Below are 25,227 nucleotides of genomic sequence, written 5' to 3' on the forward strand. Positions count from 1 at the left end.
CACGTCTCGGTCACCTCTTGTTCGCATTGACCGCACTCTGAACAGTGGACGTTACATTTCAGATGTGTTACGATCCGTGGCTCTACCCTTAATTCGATCCCTGCGAAACCCTACATTTCAGCAGGATAATGCAGGACCGCATGTTGCAGGTCCTGTACTGGCCTTTCTGGATACAGAAAATGTTCGACTGCTGCCGTGGCCAGCACATTCTCCAGATCTCTCACCAACTGAAAACGTCTGGTCAATGGTGGCCGAGCAACTGGCTCGTCACAATACGCCAGTCACTATTCTTGGTGAACTGTGGTATCGTGCTGAAGCTGCATGGGCAACTGCACCTGTGCATGCCATCCAAGCTCTGTTTGACTCAATTCCCAGGCGTATCAAGGCCTTTATTACGGCCCGAAGTGGTTGTTCTGGGTACTGATTTCTCAGGATCTATGCACCCAAACTGCGTGAAAATGTAATCACACGTCAGTTCTAGTATAATATATTTGTCCAATGAATACCCGTTTATCATCTGTATTTCGTCTTGGTGTAGCAGTTCTAATGGCCAGTAGTGTATGACCAGAGAGATGGAATATTCTTCATGCATGGAGATGAAGAGGATTGCTGAAGAGACGAAGCTGTGGCTGCAGAAACAAGGCTTAGCCTCTTGAAAGCAGAAGAAGAATAAGATATAGTTTCCCTAAATCGGTTAAGGCAAATGTCACGACGATTCCTTTCACCTTCATTATACTTTCCAGATCCGGGATTTTGCCCCGTATCTGAAGACCTCGTCCACGACGGGACATTAAACCATAATCTTGCATCTTTTTTTCCAAGGCGAAGGAAGCTACTATAGAAGCGGCTGAAAAGATGGATGCCACGTCGACGGGAGGTAATCAGCGCCTGTACAACGCCTGCGCGTGCTCTACTGTTAATCTGTACTCTGCAAGCCAGCGTATCGTACGTGATGCTGGGTATATTGAGCCTGCCCCATCTCCCTCTCTCGAATTCCATTGACGGACTGTGCGCCAGGAGAAAGACGGACTGCACCCATCGCGCTGACTACGGTTTTTCGAACTATAGCGTCGTGATCATTACGCGAAATGTGTGCTAGAGGAAGTAGTATGTTTCATTACTCACACAGGAACATGGACTCTTATTATTTTGTGAGTAAGGCTCTCCGTAATGTTGACCTCTTTCAACGGTTTGTTAAACCTTCCACTGCAATTAGCTGCTCGTTTTTCTAACACTTTCGTCTTCAGTAAACCAACTCTTTACGAATGGCACAGTTTTTATTTGAATCTTTCCAATCTCTTCCGAAAATCCAATTTTGTAAAGGTCCCAATCTGACGAAGAGTGGGGCTGATCTTAGATTTGGTCAAACGAGAGTATAATGAACGACATCTTTAGTGGGTCAATTACACTTCCCCAGGATCTTTCCAACAAATCTCAATCTAGCATCTGCCTTCTCCATGGCTACAGTTATGTGATCATCATCATTATCGTCGTCAGATAGACAAGGAAGCGCCTTATTTATGTAGCCATCCTCTTTCCCTTGTCATTTGTTGCAGCAGCTCATTCCACCGATAACACTTTGTAATATGGTTGTTCTGGGGCCTGCCTCTAGATTTCTTTTCCAAACTTTTTTCTTCTGAGATGTTTATTATGAAGTTGTTACGTCGAAGTAAGTATCCAGATAATTTAATTTTTCTTTTCTGTGTCACCTTAATCAATGCCCTTTTCTCTATTATTTCTTTCACTATTTGTTCACCAGATTTTCTTTTAATCCACGATGATTCTGTGGTTCTTCTCCAAGTACACATCTCTATTGCTTCCTTTGTTGCCATCGTTCACCCTTCAGACTAATATCACAAATTGAGTCCGCCTTGATGCAAAACACCGTGTTATTTGTTCATTTCTTTATTATCCCAGATTATTTTCTGCGACAAATATCACCATCATCAGTGGTTTTTATAAAATCTAAAACATGCAGAAAATGGTATGGTTGTACAAACACAATAAAACATTATTACATTTTTACAAATCATATTTTGAAATATAGTTTTATATTGATACTGTCATACTACCTTATTTATTGTATGCTACAGCATATTTTAAGCTATTATTGGCGCTTTTTTCTGCTGTTGTCTTTTTACTTAGCGAACATCATATCATCTGCAACTATGTGAGCGGCTGGAGCACTGATGATGGTGATACTTGTCGCCGAAACTAGTTTGGGATAATAAAGAAATAAACAAATAACACGGTGTTTTGCATCAAGGTGGACTCAATTTGTGATATTACTGTTTTTCTATGCAAACACGGACCAAATGGAAGAGTTCCAAGATAATATTATTGTTCACCCTTCACAATGGTATCTTAAAATACTCCGAATAAATGTTTTTTTTTATGAATTCCTTTCTCGTTTCTGCATTAAGGTGGTTGTTTGTTAATAAATTGCTCTTATTTCTGAATGCTTGTTTAATCACTGCAATACTTGTAATATTCATTATACACGGTGTAATGGGTATAAGTGTAGATATTTCCATTCGTGACTGAGGACGGTGTACTGAACAACTTTACATCAGTATTTACATCATTTGCAGACTAAAAATTACATAATAATATAACATAATTATATTATAATAAAATAGTACAATAAGTAGTTATAACCGTGTAGAAAACATCAAGTTTGTGACGCGTTTGTATTAAGGTGCCATACATAAAAAACCTGCACTTATACTTGTCAGCCCTGTATTTCTGCTGTCACCTATTACTGTAGTTCCCAGATGAGGAAATTCATTGACCTGCATTAGCATTTTATTTCCTATCTTAAAGTTTGCGCATATTTGATTCTTCGATCTACCTATCACCATTATTTTAGTTTTATAACGTTTATTTTCAGTTTCTCATTATCCAAGGTGTCAGACAAATTTTTTAACATGCAGTTCATGTCCTTTTCAGAATCTATCAAGACTATAAAACCATCAGCAAGTCGAAAACAATGTATTTATTTGTCTTCCATTTTGATACATTTGGTACTGCTTTTCATTGTTTTTATTGCGGACTCTACGTCTACAAATAAATAAGGAGGGAGAGAGTAGCCTCTTCGGGCACTTCTTATTCTAGCTGCTTTCTTGAGATCTATCTCTGTACTCCAGTTTTTGTACAGATTGAGAATCAATGTTTTATCTCTCCAGACTATTCTGATTTTCTTTAGCTTTACAAACATTATTTTCCACTCGTAGTTCCACCTTAAATCCCTCTGGACCGAAAGTTACACATAGTTGAAGGCTGGTCCTGATTCCAGTGACTGATCGTCGATCGCGAACTCAAACGATATAGCATCATTTCGTCTATTTACACGGAAAGCACTACATATACTTCTGAGTAGAGTGGACTGCCAGTCCTTGCACCTGGCGCTGATCATCTGGTAGTCTGTCTGCACTTCGTAGCAACTTTCTAACCATGTCATCTCCCTGTGCAGTCCGCAGCTCGTGGTCGTGCGGTAGCATTCTCGCTTCCCGCGCCCGGGTTCCCGGGTTCGATTCCCGGCGGGGTCAGGGATTTTCTCTGCCTCGTGATGACTGGGTGTTGTGTGATGTCCTTAGGTTAGTTAGGTTTAAGTAGTTCTAGGTTCTAGGGGACTGATGACCATAGCAGTTAAGTCCCATAGTGCTCAGAGCCATCCCCCTGTGCACATTGCGTTATCTGGGAAGAGCTTCACACTACTGTTGGATGTGCTTTGGAAGGGGTCGTGTTGGAACAATTTTTTTCAGTTCAGTTTTTTGCTACGAATTTTAGACTTGTTATCTGAAAACTCTAAACGGTTCGTACATATTCGTTAATTATAGTGACATACAATGTTTTATATTATATATGAATTAGTAAATAAAGTTAACAGCAACCGTTGGTAATATACGTATTGGGACAGTAGAAGGAACTGTCGCGGATCGGTTGGAAGTCAAATTTGTAGCTTCCGAACGCGGGTATGCGTATGGACTTCTTATTCGAACAAACCGTAAGATAACAGAATGAGATTTTCACTCGGCAGCGGAGTGTGCGCTGATATGAAACTTCCTGGCAGATTAAAACTGTGTGCCCGACCGAGACTCGAACTCGGGACCTTTACCTTTCGAGGCAAAGGTCCCGAGTTCGAGTCTCGGTCGATCACACAATTTTAATCTGCCAGGAAGTTTCGTAAGATAACATTTTATTGTTTTAGCATAATATGTATCGCGAATTCATACTAAACCATCTGAGCTTCCGTGATCTTTTGCTGACTTCTCGGCGCCTGGGGTCGGAGTCCTCCTCCTTTTGCTTTATTGGTTGTTTGCTCACAATAATACCATCATCTTACAGACCCACAGAGTAGTAAACACGGACATAAAGACGTGACCGAGCATTGTGCCCCATCAGGTGCGAAAGCAGCTGTGTCCAAATCCGGATCTGCATCCAACAATCCAGATGTAGCTGTAACAAAATTGACTAGAGAAAATGCTAGGATGATTCCTTTGAGAGGAAAAAGTCTAGTTTCCGTCCTTACAATTCTCGAATTTATATTCCTCATCTACTGATCTCGCCGTCAACGGAACGTCAAATCTTAATTGTCCATCCTTCCTCCTTCTGTGATGCGCAACACATTATGACAGCTTGCTCTTCACCGACGAAGATTCTTTCCGTTCGTATCACATGTCATTTCGGCGGGCCAGGGACTGCTCATTGACGGCATAACACGGTTACATTTGTAGTGGAATGAAGGTATATCGAGTCATCCCACGGCGCGGAAGTTAGTAACATTTGAACCTTCTACTGTTAGCATATGGTTCAAATGGCTCTGAGCACTATGGGACTTAGCTTCTGAGGTCATCAGTCCCCTATAACTTAGACCTACTTAAACCTAACTAACCTAAGAACATCACACACATCCATGCCCGAGGCAGGATTCGAACCTGCGACCGCAGCGGTCGCGCGATTCCACACTGTAGCGCCAAGAACCACTCGACTGTTAGCATAGAAACTGCTCAAAACATGCACGAAATTCATATCTGTAAGCATGTAACGGGTTAGTTTCAAACGGGACAGAAGAAAAGAATAAGTTTTATTAAACTGAAAAAAGCACACTTTACATCTGCATGGTGACTTCGCATTCACAATTACGGGGAATTGGAACGCCCTATCCCGACAATGTTAAATTTAGTGACTTCGCTTCCCTGTATTTCAGGAACTGCTGTAGCCACTGACATCAAACTTTTACAGGACATTAAACTGTATGTTTTTATTCTACTGAACGGCTTCTAAAGTTTCAAAACACTGTAAGTCACTTAATATATTCTTCATTTTTTATTTTTAGTCACTCAGAAGCACCCTGCACCATACTGTGTATCATCCTATTGATCTTTTTCCAAGTTTTTTCTTGTTTTCTTCTTTCTGGCCTCCTTAGTAGCCAACTGTACTGCATACTCTGCTTTATCAATGTGAACCTTGTCCATCCGTTCAAGTTCTGTTATGCAGTTTGCTCCAGGATTAATTCCCATATGATGTAGCACTTTCAACGTACCAATGTTGCCACCATTAAAAGCATGACTGGGTGTTGTGTGATGTCCTTAGGTTGGTTAGGTTTAAGTAGTTCTAAGTTCTAGGGGACTGATGACCATAGATGTTAAGTCCCATAGTGCTCAGAGCCATTAAAAGCAATAACAGCATCATTGAACCCCATATTTAGCGTCTTCATTCCAACAAAACCATTTTTCTGGTAAGGGAGTCCATATAAGATTTTTGAACGACTCATTGGGATTTTGAATCTGACCATGCAGACACTTCTTCAGGAATTCAGGATTTGCCAGGTCTCTATAAATAGGTTTTATGATATCCATGACTGGTGCTGGGATGGAATGTTTACGGCTGTATGAACTGTTTGAGTACTGGGCATTGCAGTAATTACGCCACAAATCAGGTCCAGGAGGGCAAAGGTGTTGTACTGGTTTTTCATCAGTTGACAGTCTGTGGAAGATGGTAGCCCATACTGCATGCTTCATTTTCAACAAACCCTCAGTATTATTTTCAATGGCCGTCCCATAATACTGCTGTAGTTCATCAATCATTTTGTCTGTCAGCCTGCCTCTTATGGTTTTACCATTAGAAGGTTTCTTGACTTCAATTTTAGCTTCAACTTTCTCAACCTGGTACCCATCCTCTTCTGGACATTAACTATTATAACACAGCAATCCCAGCCTTCTATACAAAAAATTACCGATTTTACTAGATCTGGAAGTAATGCACATAAAAATTTTAACATTTTCAGCCGGTGCAGATCGTATTTCAAAAAATAAAATAAAATACTTCCGATGTAAGTTTATAAGTGATATTCATATCATTTTATTCGGAAAATTGCAAATTTTACAATGAAATATAAATCTGAAAACGCGAAAAAAAATTTTTTTCCTCTCTAACTCCCCTTAAGTGCCTGACAGAGGGTTTATCGAACTACCTTCATGCTATTATTGTGGAATAAAATCAAAACAGTTATCAAAATCGAAGCAGTCGGTCCGACACTGCGTATCTTTGTGCATCCCTGAAATCAGAATCTGCTGCTGGGCAGCATTTCATAGTGTGATGCTCCATCCTGTTACTGTATTTGTAAGCAATAAATTCCCTCCCAGATTCTTTAATGAATCGCACTACCATGTATAAAAGTCATATCTCCAGAACGATGTACCGTACAACGATATAATTTACAGGTACCTCCAGGAGTTTACGTGGGTACTGTGTGTAAAATGTATTGCGAATAGATTTAGTCGAACAGAAGTAATAAATTGAAACGTGTTGCCTGATGCTGCAGTTTACACTACAAAAGTGATGGGATGCCTTCTAATATCGTGTCGATCCTTCTCTTGCCAGGCTAGTGCAGCATCTCGACACGGTATGGACTCAACAAGTCGCTGGCAGTCTCTGTAGAAATATTGAGCCATGCTGCCTCTATAACCGTCCATAATTGCGAAAGTGTTGCCAAAGCTGGATTTTGTGCACAAACTGACCTCTCGATTACATCCCATAAATGTTCGACGGGATTCACGTCAAGCGATCTGGGTGGCGACTTCATTCGCTCGAAATGTCCAAAATGTTTTTCAAACCAATCGCGAACCATCCTAACCCGGTGACATGACATCGTTGTTTGGGAGCATAAAGCCTGTGTATGGCTTCAGATAGTCTTCAGTTAGCTGAATATGACCATTTCTAGTCAATGACCGACTCCGTTGGACTAGAGAACCTACTCCATTCCATCTAAACAAGCCAACACAATTATGAAGCAACCACCAGCTTGTACGGTGCCTTACTGACAACTTGTGGGCTCTGCGCAACACTCTAACCCTCCCATCAGCTCTTAACAACCGAAGTCGGGGTTCATTTGACAACGCCACGGGTCTCCAGTCGTCTAGGGTGCAATTGATTTGAATCACGAGTCAGGAGATGCGCTACAGGCGACGTTGTGGTGTTAACAAAGGCACTCGTGTCGGTCATCTGCTGCCATAGCCCACTAATGCCAAATTTCGCCGCACTGTCCTAACGGATACGTTTGTAGTGCGTCCCACATTTATTTCTACGGTTATTTCAGGCAGTGTTGCCTGTCTGTTAGCACTGACTCTAAGCAAACGCCACAGCTCCCGGCCGTTAAATGAACACCCTCGGCCACTGTGTTGTCCGTGGTGACAGGTAATGCCTGAAATTTAGACTTCCCGAACGCAGTTGACACTGTAGCTCTCGTAATATTAAATTCCCTAGCAATTTGCGAAATGGAGTGTCCCGTGCATCTAACTCCAGCTACCATTCCGAAAAAAAAGTGTGTGAAATCTTATGGGACTCAACTGCTAAGGTCATCAGTCCTTAAGCTTACACACTACTTAACCTAAATTATCCTAAGGACAAACACACACACCCAAGCCTGAGGGAGAACTCGAACCTCCGCCGGGACCAGCCGTACAGTCCATGACTGCAGCGCCTAAGACCGCTCGGCTGATACCGTGCGGCTACCATTCCGCGTTAAAGTCTGTTAATTCCTGTCGTGCAGCCATAATCAAGTCGGAAACCTTTTCACACGAATCGCATAAGTATAAACGACAGCTCCACCAATGCGCTGCACTTTTATACCTTGTGTACGCGACGCTACCGCCGTCCGTATACACTATGTGATAAAAGGTATCCGGATATCTGGCTGAAAATTACTGACAAGTTCGTGGCGCCCTCCATCGGTAATGCTGGAATTGAATATGGTGTTGGCCCACCCTTAGCCTTGATGACAGCTTCCACTCTTGCAGGCGTACGTTCAGTCAGGTGCGGGAAAGTTACTTGGGGAATGGCAGTCCATTCTTCACGGAGTGCTACAATAAGAGAGGTATAGATGTCGATCGGTGAGGCCTGGCACGAAGTCGGCGTTCCGAAACATCCCAAAGGCCTTCTGTAGGATTCAGGCCAGGACTCTGTGCAGGCCAGTCCGTTACAGGCATGTTATTGTCGTGTAACCACTCCGCCACAGGCCGTGCATTATGAAGAGGTGCTCGATCGTGTTGAATGATGCAATCGCCATCCCCCATTTGCTCTTCAACAGCGGGAAGCAAGAAGATGCTTAAAACATCGATGTAGGCCTGTACTGTGATAGTGCCACTGAAAACAACAAGGGGTACAAGCCCCCTCCATTAAAAACACGACCACACCATAACGCCACTGGCTCCGAATTTTACTGTTGGCGCTACAAACGCTGGCAGATGACATTCACCGGGCATTTGCCTTATCCACGCCCTGCCATCGAATCGCCACATTGGGTACCGTGATTCGTCACTCCACACAACGTTTTTCCACTGTTCAATCGTCCAATGTTTACTCTCCTTACACCAAGCGAGACTTTGTTTGGCATTTACCGGCGTGATGTGTGGCTTATGAGCAGCCGCTCGACCATGAAATCCAAGTTTTCTCACCTCCCACCTAACTGTCATAGTACTTGCAGTGGATCCTGATGCAGTTTCGAATTTCTGTGTAATGGTCTGGTTAGATCTCTGTCCATTACCCATTACGACCCTCTTCAACTGTCGGCAGTCTCTGTCAGTCAACAGACGAGGTCAGCATATACGCTTTGGTGGTGTTCGTGTCCCTTCACATTTCCACTTCACTATCACACTGGAAACAGTGGACCTACGGATGTTTAGGAATGTGGAAATCTCGCGTACAGACGTATGACACAAGTGACACCCAATCACCTGAGCACGTTCCAAGTCCGTGAGTTCCGCGGAGCGCCCCATTCTGCTCTCTCACGATGTCTAACGATTACTGAGGTTGCTGATATGGAGTATCTGGCAGTAGTTGACAGCACAATGCACCTAATATGAAAAACGTATGTTTTTGGGGGTGTCCGGATACTTTTGATCACATAGTGTATGTACATATCTTTATCCGATTACTTCCGTCACCGCAGTGTTATGAAAGAACAGCGAAAGTGTAGTAAGCTATAAAATTTTTTTGTTTCATCATTTTGTAGGGGGTAACAGGGAGAAAAAGTTTCTTAAAAGTTTGAAATTATGTGTAAAGTTTGGTGAAAGTCTCTATGTCTTCTCATTCTCAAATACTAGACGAATATAACTCAGATAATCTGCGCACCGTGAATTACCCGGCTTCAGTTACCCGGCCTCAAGACACATAAACAGTTTCTGAGTGGAATACTTGTCTTACAGGGTCACACATTTAACGTAAGATTGTAGCTCTTAAGGGTAGATGTTGACGGCAAATCAAATTTTTAAATTTGGTCAATATCTGTATGAAACATTCAAAACAAATTTTTTCGGTGCAAAACGTTAGATAGGTAAACCGCAGGTGTATCCGTTCCCCGGGTTAAGCATGTTCAGAAAGTAAGTGTGCTTTGACCATAACGGGCTGCGCTATTTTGTTTTTTGAGGTTCTGAAACACTGAGTGGTAGAGGGGATACCCTGACCGGAAAAAGCATCACGGTACTAAGTACACTCAGGATGTAGTGTCCTCCAGTTGTGTGAAGGATGTAGGCAGGAAATACCGCTATGTGCGAGCCACGTGCTTTTGGCCCACTTCCTACTCGCAGAAGCCATAATACTTACCGAAATTTTTGTACGAATTAAAACAATTTAAGGTGAAGTAGTTATGAACAGAACGAGTGTAGTTAAGTAGCGTAGGCAGCTTAGTGGAGAAAGAAAATATGTTCATGATGAACGGAAGAATGGAAGACCTTCTATTTTGACTGCTGACTTGGTGCAAAAAATCAAGGAAACATTTAGTGAAGGCCTCCTGTTGACACTGGGCAAAATTTCTGCGATGTTTCCACAACTCTCAAGAACTCGCTTATGCAAGACACTCAGAAAAGCTGCGAAACTGGAATCTGTGCCCAAGACGGGTCCCAAAACAGCTGACAAGCAGCACAAGAAAAAATTGGGTCAATAGCGCCCACCTGCTTCTTGAGCGACTTGAACTGGAGGGTGAGGATTTTGTGAGCTCTAATGGGACTATAGAAGAAACGTGGGTGGCTCAGTGCACCCCTGAGTCGCCACAGTGGCGTCACACCAATTCCACATCTGCCAGACACTTCAAACCCAAAATTTCGGCCAAAAAATCATGACCTCAAAGTTTTGAGACCGAAAAGGCATCGTTTTGGTCCAAGTTCTGCCTCAGGGGCAGATCATCAATTCACCTTCCGGTGGCCTCCTGAGAAATGCAGTGCGAATATCTATTACGGTCACCGAGTGTATCAACTAGCTCGTATAACTTGTAGGTAGCTGTCATCAGCGGGCGACCACTACGAAGCACTTTTTCAATGCTGTATGTTTTTCGACAGCTGGTCGAATGCCATCTCTGTGGTGTGCGTCAATTCGGTGGATAACTTCCTACCTACATCTACATCCATACTTTCCGAACCACTGTCAAGTGCATGGCAAAGGGTATTTCCCTTTCTACCAGCTACTGTATCTTCTTCCCGCACGGGCGTGCTCTAGTTAATCTAAGATTGTCTTCATGATCCCCAAGGGAGCGATGCGTAGTGGGTTGTAGTACTTTCCCAGATTTGCCATTTAAACATTGTCCATCAATATTTGCAAATAGGCCTTCTCTGGATAGTTGCGTCTATCTTCAAGTGTCTGGTAGTTCAGTTTCTTAGGCATTTACGTGCCGTGCTGCCCTTCCGTGTATACGCTCAGTATCCCCTGTTAGTTTTATCTGGTACTGGTTCCAAACACTTGAACAATAATCTAGAATGGGGCGCACGAGTGATTCGTAAGTAATCTCCTTTATGAACTAATTGAATTATCTAGTACTCTACAAATAAACCGAAGACTGCCACCTGCTTCACATACAGCGTGATCGTTCTGTTTCACATTTCTACGAAGTGTTACATCTAGTGTTACAATCCTGTTACCGTAAAGGGTCAATGCATGAACATCTAAGCTTGATCCTTCGAGACTTACTGACCAACTGACCATTACAAATAAGCCACACAAACACACACACACACACTCTCTCTCTCTCTCTCTCTCTCGCTCTCTCTCTCTCTCACACACACACACGCACGCAAGCACAGAGCAAATGGTGAGGGTTGTGGAAACCTCTTTATTGCGAAAGTGAGCGTTAGGCGGACTGACCCGCCTTTTTTGGATCATGCACGTAGACTTTTGTAAAAATGAAGTCCCATCGTTATTGGAAAGGGCAGGGCGCTAATTCTGAACGACAGCGTCCCCGCCATCTTCTAGCTGTGGGCGACCCATTAACCGTGTCTGTCATTCTACATACGATACCTGGCCACCACAATCAAATTCTTCGGTCACCAAAGTGCCCCATTCCCGTTTCATTTGCTTTTTATTTGTGTGCTCGGATGGAAAGTGGTATGTACAGATTTACATCCAAGAGGTGACTACACAATGAAAATTGCCTCCATCGTAAATAACGATAGTGGTACTTCGGAAGAACTATAAATTCTTTCACAAAGAACGCTAAAATGAGTCATTCATAGACCTAATTAAAAAATTCATTTATAGTTTCGGTTTTTATTCGCTGATTTATAAGCAACACGCACGTGAGAGACACGTTGTATGCGGTTCATCACTTTATGCATGACAGCCGAATATTCATAAATCTTCCCCCTAATTTCTCCTCAAATACTTGTTATGTTTCCCGAAAACTGCTGTATACGCTCTTGCTAAACAAACAGTTTATGTAACGGAGCCCCTCAGCGTGGTGTTAGATAATGTAAGGCCCCGTGAGTAAATTATAATTTTAAAAGTGTTCTACAAAAAAGTCTTAGCTCTACCTGTCGCTGGAGACCAAGCGGAACATTCCAGGGCGGTAGGCCTCCAAACTCCAGCCGTTAGAACTTTTACTACCGAGATAGGCTCTAAATAGCGGCCTGCTTTTCTTCGTAATTGGAAAAACTCTTCGCATGCTCGTACACGGAGCCTAACGGGTGATAGAGATCTGCAAATTACTCCGGCAGAGAGAGACATAGTTTTCTTAGTACTAGGTGCTAAGAAATTTACCTGCTTTTAACAACAAATTTCGTCAGCGGAAGAAAATTTTGTTTTCATTTTTCACGATTTCAAAACCGCTGGCTTATTATCCAAGGCATTGACGTTGTAAAAACACATTACTGCTGCTGTAGAATTGTCGTGACGTACCTGTAGAGCACGAAAGTAACAACAGACTTCATTCCTGCAGTAACCAGCCACTACCAGTCTTTCGCCACTTGTAAAAGCAAATCGGCGACTCATTAGCAAGGATATCAGGCAACGTCTCAATAATTTCATCCTTTTCGTTTCACCGCCAAGATTCGTCTGATAATAACAGTTACTAGATGTAGTTGTAGGGTTGGATAACGCAATAAGCTTAATCGGCAATGCAGTACACACGACCTGTAAGCTCGATAGCTCCTTACCTCTCTCTTTTTATGTGTGGCGGAGAAAATATTCCTCTAATCACATATTCAATGAAACATTAAATCCAGTATTTGAAGAGATGGCCATTAAACAGAAGCAAACTACCAATCACTTCTATTTTTCCTCTCGTGAGACTGTTTTGCTGTTTAGTATAATCTTCATTACCGATTGTGGTTCACTTTAAGTCTAAGTCATAAAAAGTAAATACTTCACTCTCCATTACTTTGTCTCCAGTTTACGTCGTCTAGGGGAACAGGCACTAAATTAAGTCCGAACTTGAATTGCTTAGTGTAGGTATCGGCATTATCTCCCTGCAAATAAAGTTAAACTTCTGTTGACATGTTTATTGAGAAATCTTCTTGGCATAACACGCCGACAACTGAACATCACCAGAGACTCATTTCCAGGGGTTACTTACGAATGAAGTAAACCAATTAAAAATGGCTGGCATCGAAACCTGCATGTAAAGAAATCAAGAAATCAAATACTTCTCAAAAGTAACTGTCAAACTCTAGCATTACGGTCGCAGGTTCGGATCCTGCCTCGGGCATGGATGTGTGTGATGTCCTTAGGTTAGTTAGGTTTAACTAGTTCTAAGTTCTAGGGGACTAATGAGCTCAGCAGTTGAGTCCCATAGTGCTCAGAGCCATTTGAACCATCAAACTCTAGCGCGCTTCAGAGAACTCGGAAGTCAGAGACATCCCGCTCGTCCACTAGGCCGCCAGCAATCGACTTCCAGCGGCGAAGGCAGCACTGATCAAGAGCAAGACATCCTGTTACATCACTAAGTGCACGCATAAAGCCACCTCTATGGAATTAATACGAGTTGTGTTTCGTACCTCAGTCGGTAAAAACGGAACCACTATGAGGATCATTTTGTTGCCTGTCTGTCTGTCACCCTTTTTTCTCAGTTGTAGGTAGACACATCAAGTTCAAATTTATGTCACATACTAAGGTCTGTGGTCCATTGGTAGTATCAAAAATTTATGCTTCGTCAATAAAACCTAAAGATACAGCCATTAACTTGTATGTCATGTCCAGGCTAGTCTCAGGAACTCCTGTAGAGATTTTGATACTATTTTTCTTAATAGTAAACTGGTTTACGAACAAACTTAACGTATGTAATTTATACGTATTCCGTGGTAAATTCACTCATCTCTGAAGAATTAATCAATCGCCTCTGTGAAAACAACACCATCCCAATCCACCAGTGAATTACAGGTGGTTCAAATGGCTCTGAGCACTATGGGACTTAACTACTGTGGTCATCAGTCCCCTATAACTTAGAACTACTTAAACCTAACTAACCTAAGGACATCACACACATCCATGCCCGAGGCAGGATTCGAACCTGCGACCGTAGCAGTGAATTGCAGAACTCGCTATATGTTTCGGGGACCGTTTTTCTTATAGAATATTAGCAAAATATGTTCTCCTGGTTTCGAAGGAAATTTAAGTCCCTTGACTAAATTTCTAAATTCCCTGTGGTCTGAAGAGAAATAATATACATCAGTGCCTGTTAGGTAATTTCCATCATAGTTACATTAGATTTATTATTATAATTTAAAAACTTAAATGCCGCCTGAGCCCACAGGGTCGCAAAAAATTAAGCTCACTAATCATTTAACTTCGATTCATCCATCTCAAACTTTACTCAAAAACGAATTTTAAAAAATGTTTAAATTATTGGTGTTCGTTATTAGCATGGCAAGTTAACATAATAACTTCTCATTACTTTCGTCTTTCTCCGATTTACTCTCAATCCATATTCTGTACCCATTAGACTGTCCATTCCATTCAGCAGTTCCTGTAATTCTCCTTCACTTTTACTGAAAACAGAAACATTATCAGCGAATCTTATCAAATATTCTTTCACCTTGAATTTTGATTCCACTCCTGAGCCTTTCTTTTGTTTCCAACATTGCTTCTTAGATGTGGAGATTGAACAGAATGGGAGAAAGATTACATCCCTGTCTTACACCCCTTCTAATCCGACCACTTCGTTCTTGGTTGTCCACTCTTATTATTCCCTCTTGGCTCTTGTACATGTTGTATATTATCCGCCTCTTTCTATAGTTTACCCCTATTTTTCTCAGAGTTTCGAACATCTTACACCACTTCACAATGTCGAACGCTTTTTCCTGGTCGACAAATCCCATAAACTTGCCTTGATTTTTCTTTAATCTTGCTTCTATTATCGACCGTAACGTCAGAATTGTTTCTCTCGTGCTTATACCTTTCCCAAAGCCAAACTGATCGTCATCTTACACATTCTCAATTTTCGTTTCCATTCTTCTGGATATTATACTTGAAGGCAACTTGGATGCATGACTTGCCTTGCCGATTGCGCGACATTTCTCTCAACTGTCGGATCATGAAATCTTCGTATTGTGTGGATGATCTTTTTCAGAAAGACAGATGGCACATCGGCACACTCATAACAATAAACACCAACGTGAATAATCGTTTTGTTGTCACTTTCCCCCAAACCTGTAACTCAAACTTAAAACACTGTCGAAAGTTTTGGAATTCCCAGGATCGATTGTTATCGATAACAGTCAAAGATCGCGAAATTCTCGATTCTAAGGAACTGTCTGTATACTTTAATACGTTTGAATGGTACCCCCTGAGCGCGTCTCCTACTTTCACTTGGCCAATTTTTTATTACACTTGTAGTCATAATTCCTATTTCTTCATCAACATTTAATACCAGCACAAACAAACTATAGCCATCAGTATTACAACGACCGTGTTCGTTTCTTCTATAAAGGTGAATTAATCAGTGACGGTATACTAAAACCACGAGATTTCATGAAATTTTAAATAGAAGAGACAAATTACCTAATATCAACGTGAATTTATTTCGCTCAGATGGTGGAGCTGAAACATTCTACAGTACATCTAGGCCCTGTACTGTGTGTGTAAACCAAATGTACCAACATAACCGCTGAACTATTTCATGGAAATTTTGCCCGTAATTAGCAACTTACGGCATAGTTGTGGTTTTCCATCGTGGCTAGCAGTTGACGCGAGTGCTAATTATGTGCTTGTTGTTTTTCTTTCTCTGCTTGCTCTATCTGTTCGTTCCAAATATTCAAACATTTCTTTCTTCATATCTTTTTTGCACGGGACAACGTCAAGTATTTTCAAAACTGCATTTTTAATGGTTTACGATTCTTGTTCGCTCGTATCTCTTGCACTTACAGTAATTTATCAGCTAGTCTTGTCTGAGAGAACAATTTAATGCTTTCCATTTGCAGGAGGTGGTTCTTGTATTTTTCTACTGGTTTGGAATTACTTTTTAGTCTCGATTTTCTCCATCCATCCCAATTTTGAAATTCGCAACATACCATAAACTTATCTGAGTCAATATTATGTCCTCATTATTCTACTAAAAAAATAGAGCTTAGAAATTCTCTTACATTATCGACGTGTCGTTACTTACAGATTTGTAGGCCACAGTAGCTGTATTGTTTCAGATCATCCGGCGTGTTTCTGTTGTGTAAACAGACTTGAGTACAGCAGGTATTTAACGACCAGCCAGTGGGTGTTGACATTGCACAGATGCGTTGCGACCGTTCACGTATTTATACAACACGGCTCTGCGTAAACAGCAGCGGTAAAAGTGCTTTCTGCTGAGGAAACCTCACATCTCCTTTCGCAAGGACAGAGAGCACCCGTGTACACAGATGAGCATTCAGCATCCGTTTGTTGTGAAGTACGGACTGCCGTAGTCTCCCGCTTGCTTCGTAACAGAAAAGTCACGGTGTCAGCATAGTAAACTGGAATAAGACATTGACTTAACTAGCTAATATTTTCGTAATTGATCAGTACCCATTACCGGGTCATGGCATCAGTAGTCGGTAAACAGAATAACTTCTAAAAATCAGTACGAAGAGCGTGAAGTGGCGGCCCTCCGCAAGTTCACATTAACGTAGTATCAAGTCAAAACAATAGGAAGGTGGATTTGAGGAAATCAGAGGCAATGCAAATGGCTAATAGCATTTCGAAACTGGTGACGACAAACAAGGCTTACGCAGTTCCTAAACGTTCTTACTCTTCAATGAGAGAGTTGAACATGGATTTCAGCTTTAAAGAGAGGTAGGTAATACACTACTGGCCATTAAAATTGCTACATCAAGAAGAAATGAAGATGATAAACGGGTATTCATTGGACAAATATATTATACAAGAACTTACATGTGATTTCATTTTCATCCAATTTGGGTGCATAGATACTGAGAAGTCAGTGCCCAGAACAACCACCTCTGGTCGTAATAACGGCCTTGATACGCCTGGGCATTGAGTGAAACAGAGCTCGGATGGCGTGTACAGGTAAGCTGCCCATGCAGCTTCAACACGATACCACAGATCATCAAGAGTAGTGACTGGCGTATTGTGACGAGCTAGTTGCTCGGCCTTCATTGACCAGACATTTTCAATTGGTGAGAGATCTGGAGAATGTGCTGGCCAGGGCAGCAGTCGAACATTTTCTGTATCCGGAAAGGCCCGTACAGGACCTGCAACATGCGGTCACGCATTGTCCTGCAGAAATGTAGGGTTTCCATTGTTCAAAGTGCCGTCAATGCGACCAAGAGGTGACCGAGACGTGTAACCAATGGCACCCCATACCATCACGCCGGGTGATACGCCAGTGTGGCGATGACGAATACACGCTTCCAATGTGCGTTCACCGCGATGTCACCAAACATGGATGCGACCATCATGATGCTGTAAACAGAACCTGGATTCATCCAAAAAATGACGTTTTGCCATTCATGCACCCAAGTTCGTCGTTGAGTACACCATCGCAGGCGCTCCTGTCAGTGATGCAGCGTCAAGGATAACCGCAGCCATGGTCTCCGAGCTGATAGTCCATGCTGCTGCAGACGTCGTCGAACTGTTCGTGAAGATGGTTGTTGTCTAGCAAACGTCCCCATCTGTTGACTCAGGGATCGAGACGTGGCCGCACGATCCGTTACAGTCATGCGGATAAGATGCCTCTCATCTCGACTGCTAGTGATACGAAGCCGTTGGGATTCAGCACGGCGTTCCGTATCTACATCTACATCTACATGATTACTCTGCAATTCACATTTAAGTGGTTGGCAGAGGGTCATCGAACCAAAATCATACTATCTCCCTACCATTCCACTCACGAACAGCGCGCGGGAAAAACGAACACCTAAACCTTTCTGTTCGAGCTCTGATTTCTCTTATTTTATTTTGATGATCATTCCTACCTATGTAGGTTGGGTTCAACAAAATATTTTCGCATTTGGAAGAGAAAGTTGGTGACTGAAATTTCGTAAATAGATTTCGCCGCGACGAAAAACGTCTTTGCTTTAATGACTTCCATCCCAACTCGCGTATCATATCCGCCACACTCTCTCCCCTGTTACGTGATAATACGAAACGAGCTGCCCTTTTTTGCACCCTTTCTATGTCCTCCGTCAATCCCACCTGGCAAGGATCCCATACCGCGCAGCATTATTCTATCAGAGGACGAACGAGTGTAGTGTAAGCTTTTTCTTTGGTGGACTTGTTGCATCTTCTAGGTGTCCTGCCAATGAAACGCAACTTTAGGCTCGCCTTCCCGACAATATTATCTATGTGGTCTTTCCAACTGAAGTTGTTCGTAATTTTAACACCCAGGTACTTAGTTGAATTGACAGCCTTGAGAATTGTACTATTTATCGAGTAATCGAATTCCAGCGGATTTCTTTTGGAACTCATGTGGATCACCTCACACTTTTCGTTATTTAGCGTCAACTGCCACCTGCCACACCATACAGCAATCTTTTCTAAATCGCTTTGCAACTGATACTGGTCTTCGGATGACCATACTAGACGGTAAATTACAGCATCATCTGCGAACAACCTAAGAGAACTGCTCAGATTGTCACCCAGGTCATTTATATAGATCAGGATTAGGTCCTGAACCCACCGATTCCATATTATGCTAACAGTCATTGGATCTCGACCAACGCGAGCAGCAATGTCACGATACGATAAACCGCAATCGCGATAGGCTACAATCCGACTTTATCAAAGTCGGAAACGTGATGGTACGCATTTCTCCTCCTTACACGAGGCATCACAACAACGTTTCACAACGGAACGCCGGTCAACGCTGTTTGTGTATGAGAAATCGGTTGGAAACTTTCCTCATGTAAGCACGTTGTAGGTGTCGCCATCGGCGCCAGCCTTGTGTGAATACTCTGAAAAGCTAATCATTTGCATATCACGGTAACTTGTTCCTGTCGGTTAAATTTCGCGTCTGTGGCACGTCATCTTCGTGGTGTAGCAATTTTAATGGCCAGAAGTGTATGTTTCACGCAGACAGCGGCACAGCACGATCGGTGTGGCATCCTTCATTTAATTAATTCTACATTTGCATCTACATCCATACTCAACAAACCACTGTCAAGTACATGGCAGAAGGTACGTTAGTACACGACCGTAACCGATTTCCCGCCAAGCCGCAGTATAGATGTGGAATCTGAGATACTGAGGCTGACAAGTAGGAGATCCTTGCGGCTCAATGGAGTACAGCAGGTGCGTCCTTTGGCGGACTTCTGCGCTTACATATGCATGAGGGCACGACCTGCTACTTACCCTGAAGCTTTCAGACTGCGCCATTTCATATAATTTTCGACAGTTGCTTGTGTTACGGTTTTTCTCTCTGTCGGTATGCCTTCTGGACTGATCTAATGTGCTTAAGATAACCTTGTTGTTTTTTGAACTGTTTCTAGCCAGTCGTCAAACCGCACTCAAACGAGACGGAAATGTGTTGATGGTCAAGGAGTTGGTGGAGTTTCGTGTGGCTACAGCGTGGAATTTCTTATTCCACAGCATTCTGCAGCCTGGAAGTCCGAGTAAGACACGTGAGAGTCTTGTATCGTGGGAATGGAAGTGAACAATCAGGTAGAAGATTGCTTACTAAGTCACAAGCAGAAAGTGGGAGACGTAATATTGTACTTCGTCGTTTTCAGTTGAAGCCCACAGTTGTTGAGTTTCATATTATAACATACGTCCTATGAATATATGCCATTTCAAAACACCAGCACACTGACCATCTCTCGAAACCGCGTAGTTATTGGTACTATTTTTTGTAATGAAATGAAGGGAAACGTCATATTGATGGTTAAAGAATTTTCTTATTTGGTTATTTTCGTATTATAATTTGCGTATTACGGAAGTCTGATGTGTCATGGCAACAGCAATATGAAGGTTTATCAAAAACGCTTTGTCCTAGGTGCGATTTGTTATAGTTAAATGTCAGTTAATAATATATCAGCGATTCAAGCCTTCAGGAGATCCTAACAAAAAGAGACGTGACCGTCTGTTACACAAGTGCAATGCAGTGAATAGATCCATGGCGTTACGAAGCCAGGTTATTTTGTTCATGTCGTGCTACGTCAAAATATCTCTTAATGCCCTTCGTGTTTTTTTTTTGTTTTTTTTTATGGGACTATCGTACTAATTAAATAGAACTATCTTCTGAAATACTGGATGTTATGTAAATGTAAGAGTACTCACTGCCAAGAGTGAGTTTGTTCTGTTTTGTGAAAATATGAGGGAATGTGGACCAACGAACTGCAAGATTGTTTTCTACAGAACTGTCTGACTGGATTACAGTTCATCCTTTATTCATTCATCAAAAAAATTGCAATACTTTGGGATTCATAGTTCCTTCATATTGTTTTCTTCACTGTGAAAAACACACACACACACACACACACACACACACACACACACACACACACACACCATCCACTGTGCCGTCTCCACGTGTATTTTCCCTGTGAATATAATTGAAAAAAGGACTTACACTGTTCTATAATATATGAAAAACATTGAAATTTTTCCATGTGAAGTGCATTGAGTGAAAAGTGTAGACAATTACTAAAGAAGACAATATATGCTATGTTAATTTTCCTTTGTCTGAAAAAAGAAAGAGAAGACATTGCATCCTTTCGAGTAGTACCGCTGACTTAGCAAGACGCACTGTTCCTACCTTCCATATTATGAGGTCTATAACAAATGTAATAATTGTGAATGTATCTGAATCGTTTTCAGAATACAAAATGTTATTTGTTATTATCTAAACAATCTTTTATCCACAGGAGAATTGTGTTCTTTCCTGCGGCTATTAAAAGTTTTATTAGTTACGAACTTCCTCCATTGTTGTCCGCCATTACGGTCGGTACAACCATTTTTGATAATTACGACTCTTTGGGCCAAATGCTTTTGAGATAATTAATTCAGATTATGCATTTATGAAATTTTCATGCAAATTTTGTCATACTGGGCCACAAATATCGAGTAATTTATTTTTCACGCAGGCGCAATTACAGAGAAAGCTGTTACTAAATATGCTTCATGCGATCAAAATTAACAAACCAGTGAGCTACTAATAAATATGCATACATACGAACATTAAAGTTTCTCTCCTGAGACCAAAAGAGATCATGTTCATATGTTGTCTTTGATTTGGTGCACAATAACGTATCTTCACGATAACGTAACTTCAATAAAAGGAAATAATTATAATCAATTATTTAGGACACCGAAGTGTTGGAGGTAATAAGTCTGTGTTAGCATTTTTACAGTTTAAACGATTGTAAGATCTGTGATAGAAATAATGAACCATTTTCTGTTTAAAAGACAATTTCATGCTACACGTTAACAGTTCCACTAAACACAGATGATCCATTCACATTTACACACGTACACACACGGATTATAAATATATATATAATTATACTACACTTACCCCTCCAAACGTCCTGCTCCTCCGCTCCCCCTCCCCTCCATCCCACACAAATACCCACTCTCACTTATACGAAGTGCAGAAAACAGTAATATTGCAGTAAATAAACGATTTTTTTTATCTTCAGGAGAGATTACAGTACTTGCAGCTCGATATTTTCCACTTTCTTGTTTCAGATCCTGCACTTCACTTGTTCTAAAAATTCTGCTACGAACAGGGTGGTAAGAATGAACTTATGGTTTCATCTAAAATTGAGGAGAATGAAATATTTTTTTTCTTATGTGGAAGAGTATTGTGAATTTGTATCACACTATTAGTAGTGGGACTTTTATAAGTTAGTGTTCTTAGTGACTCGACACGCAACTTTCCTTTTTGCCTTGTAACGTTTTGAAGGATACTGACGTTTTATTTGTGTGTACTACAGACAGAACAACTTAACTAACAAATGGACAAGGCAGGAAATGTGTGTTTTAATGGAGCTAACGTAGGAATTTCGCGCCCGTCCATTTTTGTAAACAAACTGTGTGGTTTGCTTGCCAGTTACAGGCTCTGGAGAGCGCTGCAGTCGCAAACCACGATGGGGAGCATGTTCTGTGTGATGCACTAGTTCGTTTCTAAGCGTACACAAAACCACGATGTGAAACACGTCTGACGAGCTTCAAGGGGAGAAACACGTCCCGTATGAGAACAGCTCTACCATAGTAGCGCATTCAGTAACGACGCTGCTCACATTTTGTTATACACTGCGACAGCAGCGCACCAAGCGGACTGAAAGCTACTAAATACGATACCTGATGAGTGCGAATAGTTCGTATACGTTGATTTTTAACGACGTTTTTAAGGTAGAGAACGTATGTAGTGGCAAAAAATCGGCACTAAAAATGACATCGCAATTGTCGTTCTTATTTTCCTAAGGACCCTGGGAGATATGAAACGGTTCATCACAGGACAGTTTATTTACAATTTTCTTGTAGCCTGCAGATATTTACTGAAAAATGTCACTTCATTTTAACAACAAAACACTGGTTAGTGAACATCAGAAGATCTAAAAGTTTACAGAAATAGTCGTACTTCTACTCAAAAAGTGAGGGTTTTTTTTCCACTACAGATCCAGTCAAATCAGTGAATGTGGAACGTGGGAAACTTATATGGAATGCAGACCTATATTATTTCTTGTACCAAATAAACCACTACAGCACTAGCTGAAGGGAAAACTAGACAGATGAGATAATAAAACGTCAAAGACCGTAAAACTGGTTGCCAAGACGCAGAAAAAACCAGTTCCACAATTATTGATACATATGAGCGAGCATGCAACACATTCGCTTTTGAAGTAAAAGTGGTTACATTTACAAAAATATCCGTGTGTTAGAAAGTCGAATGATGTGTAAGAAAGTGCGACTCATTCGACTCAATACAATATTCTTGTGTGTCAATGAAAGTGCCTATCATATGGACAGAAAAGAGAAATACATGCTTCTCTTGCATGAAATCTGTGTTTATATTCGCTTGCTTTCAGTTTTTTTTCCTTTATTGTTATTTCATTCGCCTCGCCTCGTATGGCGGGGGGAAGGGGGGGGATGGGACTCTCAGCGGCCCAGTATTCCGCTGCTCAGCCATAGCATTCTGAAAAAATATAACAAAGACCAGAAAAGGACATGGGCTGCTCACCTTTTTAAATTAAAATCAAAAAGGACATCTAAAAAACGAAAATACATACGTTTTAAAAGCACGTCGCAGAAAAGTGAAATTTTGTTATGAAAAAGCACTGAAGCCTGTATTATCACTTAAAATCTGAAGAACCTTCACTGGAAGAAAAGTATTTCGGGAGGAGACAACATGTCCCATAGTACTGAGTGGTAGGAAGAGTATGGAGGTGAATAGTCTGAAGACAAAAGGTGGGAAAGATAGAGGGTAAGGAGGAGTTTGTTTGCGGATAGGGTAGTGAGGACTGTGTCAGAACTGCCGCCTATAGCATCACATAACTAGCCATGTTAGTACCAGACACAACCCCGCCCCAGTAAGATAAGAAGCTAAGAAAACGTTTTCAAGCGTCTTGAGAATTATGATTTTTAATGTGGAGGAACGCCGCGGTAACACTCTCGCTACACAGAAGTTCATGTTCCGGGAACTATAGTACTGCACACAAACGGCAGCATAAATTGTTATTGATATAGTTTTTAAATACCTTTCCGTTATATATTATCATTATGTTAAGGTCAATAGCAGTCACTTTTACTGGGTAGTTCCTCCTATAATGAGGTCAATATACTAATAACAAAATGCAACTGCTTATCGTATACTGCCCATAAATACCAAAGATTAAATACTGTAGGCGACTTGCCTACAACAAATAATTGCATAGCCGTCCGGTATAATGAGTTAACGAAGTAATATTTATTCGTGAAAACTCACAATGAGAAGAAACAAAAAACAAACAGAGAAGTAACAAAAACTAGGAGATCCTATAGTCTTACGGCAAAGATAAAAAACAACACATGACCAAAAAAAAACTCTCGCGCACTTTTCATCTCACTTTGCACCAGACGTGAAAAATATCACTGCCACAATACCATCAATTGATCGGAATTAATCTGAAAATATATTGCCTAAGCATGTATATAAGAGGTGGCAGTTTAGAACCGTTCCTATAACAGAAATAATTTAATTTTCTTACCTTTTAGAGTAGCCAAGAATCACTACTACCTGTACACATCTCAGACCGCTCTTTAACATGTCACAGACCTTATATGCATTCGCCTCCCTGTTGAGCTTTTAGTAAAATCACAATAACGGTTGAAATATTTTGCTATCTTCTTACCTACATATACTATCTTCACAAAAGAACCAAAATATGTTTCAAACGCAAGAATTTTGACAGATACAGTCAGCGATCTATTTTGTTTCTACGGCAACGCCCGTCAATAATATAAATAACGTCTCTTTCTTCTTTACGAAACTACGTTCGTAAACTTCCAAGTTTAGAACAAAGGTAAACCAGTCCTTTATATTTTCTGCACTCTTGTATAGATAACGCACCCTTACATCCTTTTAAACATAAATTATAGCCCTAATTATTTTAATTTTCCTCCATCAGTTAAATTATCTTTAGGTGAAAACATGGAGTAAATATCTCTGGAGTGAGCACTGCGTTCTGCGCATGTTGTCAACATTAAACCAGGATTGTCACGTGATCTCGGAACTTCGCTGTGCGTGTGTGCTTTCTGCAGCGTTTGAAGTTTATAATACCAAGAGTTTTTGTTGTGTTTCACCGTTTGTTGATCGTGTAATAGCGATGGTGAATTACTGTTGTTGCTACGGATGCAAAGAAAGATATGTGAAAGGAGGGATAGTAACTTTTCATGGGTACATTCCATATAGCTCTCATTATAGTTTTCATTTTAGTAAGAGTCACCGTATACGTTTAAAAATTTCGAGACGTATTATAATTAAGACTTGATTCTGTAGACCTATTTTTCTACGATTTTATGATTTTATGACTATATAATAGATATTACGGCTCGTACAAA

The sequence above is a fragment of the Schistocerca americana genome, chromosome 4, assembly GCF_021461395.2.
Source record: "Schistocerca americana isolate TAMUIC-IGC-003095 chromosome 4, iqSchAmer2.1, whole genome shotgun sequence".
NCBI classification, from domain to species: domain Eukaryota; kingdom Metazoa; phylum Arthropoda; class Insecta; order Orthoptera; family Acrididae; genus Schistocerca; species Schistocerca americana.